Source organism: Pinus tabuliformis, chromosome X (assembly GCF_031772625.1).
Source record: "Pinus tabuliformis cultivar Carrire ecotype Pingquan chromosome X, CPIR1, whole genome shotgun sequence".
Classification (NCBI taxonomy): domain Eukaryota; kingdom Viridiplantae; phylum Streptophyta; class Pinopsida; order Pinales; family Pinaceae; genus Pinus; species Pinus tabuliformis.
The window spans coordinates 255158804-255169270 of NC_142308.1; the positions used below are offsets into that span (position 1 = coordinate 255158804).

The 10467-nt window shown below is 36.2% G+C and overlaps 1 pseudogene; it reads right to left on the reverse strand.

Annotated features, from left to right (window-relative positions):
• Positions 1–8919: 8919 nt before the first annotated feature.
• LOC149139340 (calcium uniporter protein 4, mitochondrial pseudogene) lies at positions 8920–9969 on the reverse strand (annotated as a pseudogene).
• Positions 9970–10467: the final 498 nt, after the last annotated feature.

Here is a 10467-nt window from a genome sequence, read left to right on the forward strand (position 1 = left end):
TTATTTTGAAGCAGCATGTTCTTTCCTACACAAAATAGTTGCAAGGCCTAAAATCTTGCCATACACTGATATGGTAAGATGGATTATTGACAATGTCGACATTTCAGATAGAACATTTAGGAATTCTAGGCATGAAGTCATGGGTTCATTTACTCCAGACAATTTACGTCGAATGTACCATCTGTCAGAACCATAGAAGCTCTATGATAAAGCCTTTATTAAGAATTTTGCAAAATAAAATGAAGACCTGATAAACGTCATGCAAAATTGGAGTTCTGGCTCTAGCAAGTTCAAGTAGAAGAAAGATGGTATATACTCAATTGCACCTCTATCAACCCCACATAATTAAGCAAACACAATAATGTGTAGGCTTGGAAACGCTAAGAGTACCATGTTAGTACAATATACCTCTGCAATGTAAAGAGAATACTCACAAAAGCATCTTTGATTCTCAAATATAAAAGGGTTCCTGTGACAACACAACCCTTCACATGCCTTCAACTTTATATCGCAGTACTCAAATCTTCAAAGCACCATAATCAATGTTACGTCCAACGTGCTCTCTCGGTTGCTTGGAATTCTTAACATAATTGTCTAGAAGCTTTCATTACATTAAATTAACATTGTATAGGGCTAAGTGTCTTATCCTCTAATTTTTCCATTATATAAGAAATATTCATTTCCTCGCATTACTTTAAAAGATGCGCAAATATAAATAGCCATAAAAAAATTAATCAAAGTGATTGTAATGTTTATATATATATATATATATATATATATATATATATATATATATATATGGGGCTAAGTGTCTTATTCTCTCATTTTCCATTATATAAGAAATATTCATTTCTTTGCATTAATTTAAAATACATGTATATTTAAATAGTTATAATAATAAATATAATTAAAATTATTGTAATGTTTATAATAGTTTATTTATATTTATATATAAATATAGACATTTGAAAAATCTTTAAGGGTTAGCTCAATTGGTTGAGTTCCCATTATTAAATCACTTTTGTTATTGAGAGGTCACGAATTCAATTCTCTTGACATCCTCGGGGTCAAGCTTCATAGTTGAGCCAACAGGAAATGATTTTAAGTGAATCCACCTAGTACAAATATTTTGTGGACATAGCAGTCATCGGTCTCTGAAGTCCATGAACCATAAAATACACTTAAAAAAATTTGGTCACTGGGTATCGCTTGGGGATGAAATTCAACTTCCCTCTCGCAAGAGAGAAGTTGTTGATACTAGGCCAACTCCTCTTATAGATTCACTTAAGAGCACCACAAGTTACTCTATTCCAAAATGTAAACATGTCAACATACAAGACTTGAACCTAGATGGGGAAGATAACAACTGTTATGCCCAACCAACTAGGCTAAACTCAATTGGATATATATATATATATATATATAAAGTTATTAATAATATAATTTGCACTGTCAATATATTAAAATCAATAAAACAACATTTTACAAAGTGAAATTTGAACCTTGGGTGGGTGGCTAACAATTTTCCTCACAATCACTCAAGTTACACTCAATGGATAATATTTTGCAATGTTAATGATTAATATATGCAATTGGATCAAATCCAAAATTATTCTTCTTATTTTTAAAGCCAAAATGTTGCCTTCCTTTCTTATTAGCTTGAGTGTCTAGAAAAGAGCTAGATTGCAACTGATTCATATCATTTATAACTCTCCTTGGATTTCACCGTATTGTATAGTTACCTTGTTGATATGACTATAACATGTCCCCTTACGTTTACCTAGATTTCCTCTCCATCATATTTCATCATTATGGGACGATGCTAATTTGGAATGGCCTTTCATTGTTTCATCTCTTCTTTGGGATTGATTATTGTGTCACAAGGGTGTGATTTCTTTCTCTTCTCCTAATTAACATAAGGAGCCATCAGCTTAATTGATTAATAAATTTATCAAACTTTTGACCCTAACCTAAACTTTGTCATATACTACATGTTTCAAATATTCCTTTGCGTTTCTTTGTAAATTTCACCCCTGCTAGATTGTCACCTTTGATATACCTCATTGTATAATAGTTAATTTTTCAAGCAATGGCAACCAAGAGAACCCTCCCTAAGGGAATCCCCATGTTTTATCATCGCCAAAAAATGTTTATGACCCCCTCATGGCTACCTTCAAATTTTCAAACACAACCTTAGGTCTACGCATTTAGGTGCTTTCTACTTTAAGAAAATATGATTTCAATCCATTGCCTTCAACCAGGTTTAGATTTGTCCTAACTCCTCCTTGTCATCCTAAAGAATGTCCACCTAGTAAATTAAAAAGCATAAGCATAGGAACCAAGGGTAAGGGGAAATTAATAATAATGCTAAGGACATTGGAAATGTGACCAAATATGATGATACAATGGAGAAAAACCATGATTTCCATATTAACACTAACCATATTGGCCCCACTTGTTATTTAATTAGTCATTATAGAAACACCTAGAGATTTGCTTGTTACTTAGTCACTCCTTTCAATTTAGCCACACTCTTTATAATTCCTCAAAACAAACCCTTCCACCCGTAGAATGAACTAAATGCTTCATATGGAAGGGATCCATAAGCATTGATTTCTCCATTACTCACCAACCATGTGACACGTCCCTCCAATACCTCTTCTAGATTACTAAGTCATAAGCTCTAAGATAAGGGGAAAACCCTTTCATTGTTACTGAACCATTTTCCATCAGATCTTCTCAACGTAAGGGAAATGGAAGTGTGCACCCTCCAATTTTAAGCGTGCATTTAAAGAATTCCATGATTTATTGATGAATTGTGGTATAAAGTATCCATGTACCTCCCTTGGCCATGAGGGTACTCAATTAGAAACTTGCTCTTTTAATAACCAACTATGATGCATAATTCAAACTGTAATAACAATATGAATAAAGGTCATATATAATATAGAAATGCATATCATTTTATATTTCAAATTCATTCATTAAATATTGTATTGTAGATATAGAACAATAAACAAGTAGATAGAGAACAATAAACAGGTAGACAAGCATGGACACTTATATGGAAATGAAGGCTTAAGTTCACCAAAGTAGTGGATGAGGGACACTTTATTGCCTCACATAAGAATAAATGAAGAATTCCACCCCATAACTTATTATGATAACACCAAGGTGAAAAAAACTCCTTACTCAACTCATCCAATTTCTCTGTTAAATACAATTTTCTCAATAATAAGCACCCTCATTTTACCATCAATTAGTCATGAAAGTCTTTTCCTCATCCCTCATTTCACCATCAATTAACAACGTAATTTTTTTCAACTCCATTATATAGTCCTTCAATTAGCCACATCACTCTTTTCCACTCCATTACATAATCTATCAATTAGACACTTCACTCTTTTCCACTCTATTATATAGTATAAAAATATTTTTGTTTCCTTCAATAATCTTTAAGGGATTTTTTTCAAAAATCCCAAACTATTTGATTATTGGTTGCTGACCAAGACACTTCACTCTTTTACACTCCATTATATAATATAAAAATATTTTTATTTCCTTTAATAATCTTTAAGGGATTTTTTTCAAAAAAACCCAAACTATTTGATTATTTGATTATTGGTTACTGACCATTTTGAGGACAAACACTTGGCTCCAACCATCTATGAGTAGCATTAATAGAATTTTATAGTCAATGAGATTTTCTCAATCATAGGCATTCTAGCCATTGTTTTTTCCTTCATTAAAAACTATTAAATTTCCTTTCATATTCTCAAAAACGAACCTCCTAACCTCGTATTTCTATAAGGTTTTTATCACCCATAATTGCACAGAGCTCTTACCATTTATAAGTATAACAAAGATATAACTAGCATTTGCACCAGAGGTTGCAAAGAAAACGCCGTAAGGCAATGGATAACATATAACACTATGTAAAGCCATCAATAACATATGACACTAATTAACGCTTCTTTGACCCACCACCTCCGAGTTGGCACCCGCTGCGCTGGCAACCAACACCCGCGCAATTTCAAACGAGCCCTCGTGCCAAACATTCATTTGCACAACCGGAATAGGTCCTCTCGAGCATTCGTTTCTCCCGCTCACGGTGCTTGCTCATTTGCTCCATTCGCACAACCGGAACAGGTCCTCTCGAGCATTCGTTTCTCCCGCTCATGGTGCTTGCTCACCTCGCAGGTCCGCTCGCGGTGTTGAATCCCGGCAGGCCGTGCCCCAGGCGTAACGTAAATTATACTCTGTGAACAATGACATCCACCATTTTGCAACCAACACCCGCACAATTTCAAATGATCCCTCGCACCAAACATTCATTTGCTCCATTCGCACAACCGGAACAGGTCCTCTCAAGCATTCGTTTCTCCTGCTCACGGTGCTTGCTCACCTCGCAGGTCCGCTCGCGGTGTTGAATCCCGACAGGCTGTTCCCTAGGCGTAAGGTAAATTATACTCTGTGAACAATGACGTCCACCATTTTGGCAGGTGCCCGGAAGGCCCATGCATACGAATCCCACCCCATGCTGCTATAAATTGTCTGCATTGGCAGCTCCCAGCGTCTTGCGAAACATATACATTCAAGGTCTCCATTTGGGCGCAGGTTCAAGCGACACTGAAGGTGTTTTCCCATTGCATCGTAATCAGTTACCAAATTTATAACGAACCACTTAGCCATCCAGACATCTTAAATAGTTTTTAGGATGTGGTTTAATGGTTAATAGTTAAGTAGGGGGGTCTAATCTCAAACAAAATTATATATATCTGAAAATTGCTCCAAATGCGGTCCAATCTCAAGCAAAATTATATATATCTGAAAACTGCTCCAAACACAATTTTTTTAGTTGAAAAAAAATACAATAAACCATCGCTATTACAATTGCAAACTCAAGCACCTACATCCAGTGTGCTTGATTGTGTACTACCCACTTAGCCATGGAGGCCATGAAAATCAGATAATCCTAAACCACCACCATTGCAAGCTTCTTGCATCCACTGTGCCTGCCTGTGCACTTTGCCAGGTGCATGGTTTATTTGGGCTTTTCATTGGGGTGAGATTTTGAGTACAAATATATCCAATTCTGTGAGAGGAATTTGGTGCACATTAATTTTCACATGCTTGCTAGGAAGGATGACCACGGAAAAATGCAAGGGCGCCAACCGGTGGAGCATTGATGTAAGAAGTAGGCTCAGACTACTTGAAGTATGTTGCCACATTTGCTTTATCCTCCTTTTCAACTGGAAACATTTTCCAATGCTCCTTTGGTGTGGTGCCATTGCTTTCTGCAATAAATGAATTATACCTTGCTATTTTAGCAACAAAAAATATAATTGCAAGTGAATCTCATTTTCGTGTCAGATCAACAACCTTTTTCTCAAACTTCTTGTTCCTACTTGCTGAAAGAAAACTGTGTTTTTTGTTATCAACCTTGAATATTTCTTTCATGTCTTCTCTTGCATTATTATGGCGATCTGGGTTCTATGTCAAATGAAGTGACGAGACTGTCATAAGATTAGGCTAGTAATGCAAGCAAGGCGATGATTGAATGTACATTTTGAATTGGTGCCTCAACAGGTGCTAGCATCTCTAACAATTTTTTGAAGTGATTGATGTTGTTGGCCATATCTTATGTTGTCATCTTTATTTGTGAAAACTTCCTCAGCTATATCTTAGGATGACAACTTGATATTCATAAATGTTGAACATCTTGAATTTCAATTGATTGTTGTGTTTGGCTACATATTAGGAGCCTCCTCTTTATTTGGTGAAGTTCCCTCAGACAAATCTCACAGTTTTGGTGTTTTGGCACTGCTGATGTGAGTCATTTGATCATTAATTCTCAAAATGCTACAAGTAAGAGTCCTATGATTATTAGTTTCCCATTTGTTGATTCTAGCAGTTCATATGGTATGTTTGACTTCATCTTCTTCCAGAATGCTAAATGATCTTGTTCAATAATGGAATTCACATTTGCAGCTTCCAGATGAAATCCCATGCTGTTAAATTTTACAACCAGATCTGTTTTAGACAAAGAAGAAAGTCAAGCTAGCTACAGCCATGGTTCTGGTGTACTTTGAGACTTCTAATTTGCATGGGTGTTTGTTGTATTTCTTGTTCTTTTTCAAATAGGTAACCAACCTGAAATTAAAGTCTGGCCTTCCTTATGAACAGACCATTAGCTTTGGTATCAAATATTGGGAAAAATTCCAGTGATCAAAGAGAGATATTGAGCTTGTGTTCTCAACACTAGAGTGCTCAGCAATTGGAATCAAATTTATTGATTAAGGCATGAATGTATAGCAAATAAAAGACATACCATCCACTGAAATATTTTAATTTTAGCAGAAAAAATGATGTATTCACAGTGGACAAATATTAGAGAGAAAAATATACGATAGAGAATTGGAGTGCTTTGGAAATAAAATGCATGAGTCAACCTTACATTATCTTGAATTCTCCCACACTTACAGAGTGTGACTACAATTTATCTATTCAAGTTGTTCCTTGATTATCATGTTGTCTTCTCTGTTGCATTCTCCTCTGTCTGTCTTTTTTTGTGACAGTTTTTTTTGCCTCATTATATATTTTTTTATTATTTAATTAAATGTATTCAATACTTCTCTATAGATAAAGGCTAAAATGATTTTTTCTTCCTAAAGGGCTATTCATAAAGCAAGGGTCAGTTAACCTTCCTAAAGTACTATTTAGCTGTCCTTACATAGACAGTAAGACAAAACCTTGCTTTCTAGGAGATGCAGGTCCAGAGGATATGTGAAGATTAACAAAAAATCTAACATTCAGTATATTCATCTTGCATGTTTTAGTTGATGTATTTCCTGCATTTGCTATCCCTAATAAACATGATTATTTGTTTGCCTCTTGTTAGAAATGGGTAATTCGGGGATAATTGCTGCACAAGGCCTTGGGCTAACTTGGAATGTGTGTTACTCAATTTAAAATTCTGTTGTTGTTAACTCAATGTAGCTTAGTGTTACTGCCACCTGATTCAAGAAAAAAACGAAGTTGGATAAATAAGCTTAGAGTGTATTTTCTGAAGATCGAAGGCCCAAATTATTTGTTGAAGCCTGAATTTTATATTACCATGTATTGACTGAAAATCTAGAAATATATGGTAGTATTTTTTTTCTTGAGCTTTACTGTGTTATCAAAAAGCCCTATTTCTTTTCAACTTGTATGGATGTCTGGGGCTTGGCATGGTTTTTTGGCTGGATGTTTACACAGCAGCTGTGTGAAGGCAAAACACTCTTCTGCTTTATATTTGTTGTAACTTGTTTTATGGTGCATCTATAGGCTGCAATAGTCAGTATATGTTGATGCAAACTTGGAACCCCGACGTTACCCCTATTAATACAGAGTTGGAGATCCATGTTAAAATGAATTACTGTATTGTGTTAATGCTGAGTTGGGGGCCATGCTAAAATAGGTTACTGTATTATATTAAGTTGGGTGTTAGGGTTCAAAACTCATTACACATCTAATAAATATTAAAAACTCGTCCAAAAGCCCAAACAAGAAGATTCAATCCGTAACATATGCAATAGAAAATTCATCCAACAATCTACAGAGGAGAATGCCACTATGAAAACATATACCCACCATAGCACACAAACTATCTATAACCTGATACCATCAATCACAAAATCCATGAAGAGATGGCATATCTGCAACTGAAAATTAAAACAGCAGAGAAAAATTCTTTTAGTTCTTTTCATGTCCCTAAATGCCCCTTACACAGGTGAAGGCCTAATCTCTGAAAGCCTAAGGTGAAAGCCTAATCTCTGTAAACAACCTTAATATTAGATTTCAGCCAAAGATACAATTCTGATATATACCATACAATGACAAGAAGCACCTTTCACCAATGCAAATAACCCAGAACTAAATAATATTGCATTTCTAATTTATGAGTTGATATGCCAACCAGTCTTCAACCAGCAACTAATATACCATGCAATACTATGAAATAACACCATTCACTTATCACCTATTGACCGATTATCTGATTCAGATGCTTCAGTCACAGGGCCCATTGTCCTCGGATCGTCCATATGTTTAGGGGGAGATAACTATGTCCACACTTTTTCTTTCGCCTCATTTTTTCTTATACTTTCTTCTGTAGTACTTATCATTAGTATCATTTGGTTCGTTTTTCTTGCTTTTATTCCAGAATTTGTCCCATCTTATTTTTATTAGATGTGGCATTTTGTTAAATTCTTCTAATCTTTTGTTCCATTCTGGGAAACTGTTGATATTTTCTGCTTGCTGCTCTTCCATTTTCCTCAAAGACTATGTTGTTCTTCCAGCTTCCTCCAAGATTTTGCATATTTTTGCCAAAAAAATGCTTCCGGTGGTTCCATCTTTAATGATCATCCAAGCTGGCACGAGTTCTGCTTTGTTATCACTAAAATGTTATGGGGAGACACTGTAATGTTATGGGAAGATTTTTAGGGCCCAATATTTTGCATATTTTTGCCAAAAAATTGCTTCTGGTGGTTCCATATTTAATTACCATCCAAGCTAGCACGATTTCTGCTTTGTTATCACTGAAATGTTATGGGGAGACACTGTAATGTTATGGGAATATTTTTGCCGTAAATTTTAGTAGATCACTAAGGTTTTTTAATTTTTTACATTTTATATATATATTTTTTAAAACTTCCTTTCTGTTCAAATAATAAGATAGCAATTCTAGCATAAAGGTTGTCTGGTATTTCAATAGCGCAAACAGTCTTACAGTGCAGAACTAATCATTCAATAATCAAGCAGTAACAATGTAACCCATATCCACTATTCTGGTGAACCAATCCATTTCATAGCATTTCCAAATAATTCTAAACAAATCGTCAACATGAAAATGCTAAAAAAATTACAGAGTTAGGGATCTTAGATATCATTACAGTTACAGAGACGCCTGCGACAATAAGGGGGCTTCAACCCAGGCCTGGATAACCTCCGGAGTTCTCTAAAGCATTCTATGTCAAAATTCATTTTCTTCATCAGTCTTCTCTGCGTGGCACCGAAGCGAATGCTGAAGAAGCTCTGGAATGAAGGATTTCTGGATGTGTTCAGGAAAAATATATATCCAGCCATGAAGTAAATTGATGTAAGAAAGAAGCAAATGGGCTCCATCACATCCCATGACACTTTCCAGAATGTCAACCTCATTAAACCCGCTGTCTGAAGTCCAAAAAACCCCAACCCCACCCGTAATTCTGTCATGGCATGACTCTGAGCTTTCTGATCAATCTCCTCCTTTTCTTTCTCCAGTCTCTCCAGCTCTTCCTTGTAAGGATGGCTCTTCGTTGCAAGGGGCGTAGGCATGATCTTCTCGAAAGCTCTTTCTATCTGAAACCACACCAAAGAAAAAAGAATATCAGTGAAACCACAACCAAAAATCCCAAATCAGTGAATCCTGAGCCCCAGAAATGCTAAAGAAGCTCTAATTTAGATATACCTTGTAAGGACGAAAATAGACAGTCTTTTTCAATACGAGAACATGGCCCGATTCGTCAAGTAGCTTCGCTATTCCTTTCGCTTCTTCCTCTGAAGTCCCCTCCAGCGACTCCACGCAAACTCGCAGCAGCTCGTCATATGAAATGCGGTCGTCGTGAATCCACTATATTCTTTTTTTGGCATCCTCCAACCGGACGAATCTCAGCAATCTCCTGCCGTCCTCCGTTGATATCTGCCCGCAGGAGGGCGGGTGTTCAAATACTGCAACTGTTCCTGCCATTGGAAGAATAGTTGGGAAGGAGGGAAAAGGTGGGACTGAAACTGAGATTGGCTCACCTTCGTCTGTTCCTGCCTGTACAGGAAACGGGAAGGGTGGCCACCAAAGGTGGCCTGCAGTTTAAAGGTCGAAACTCCGCGGAAACGAAGGGCATCAAGGGCATTGCGGAGGTATGCGCAGGTTCTGCGATTGGCAATAACCATGAATTCAAATCACAGTGACCACTCCATTCCGCCCGTGTCTCTTCCCCTTGCCATTGATCTAACACTTGAAATTTGTGTAATCGTCTAACATCTAATCGTATGGTGCACAAAATGACACGTAATCAAGGAAGGGAGTTGATTCCAGAGGGAACGCCTTACTACGTAAATATTAGAGTTTCCAAAATTTTGTAATAATATGTGTTGATTCCAGAGGGAACGCCTTACGGTGTAAATAATAGAGTTTCCAAAATTTTGTAACTACCTTAATATGTGACAATTTTATGACGACGTGTGATATCACATAAATCATAATATGAACCTGAAAATAGTGGAGAAAGTACAACACCAAACCACTATCAGTTTGTTTGGATAAGTACACATTGTAGTGGGATGTGTCCCACTACATCTAAATCGGAAGCATGATTTGTATTAGATAATCTTCTTACATTGCTATTGGTTTGGCATCTTTAGTGAAATACAAGTTTCACGATTCAACTT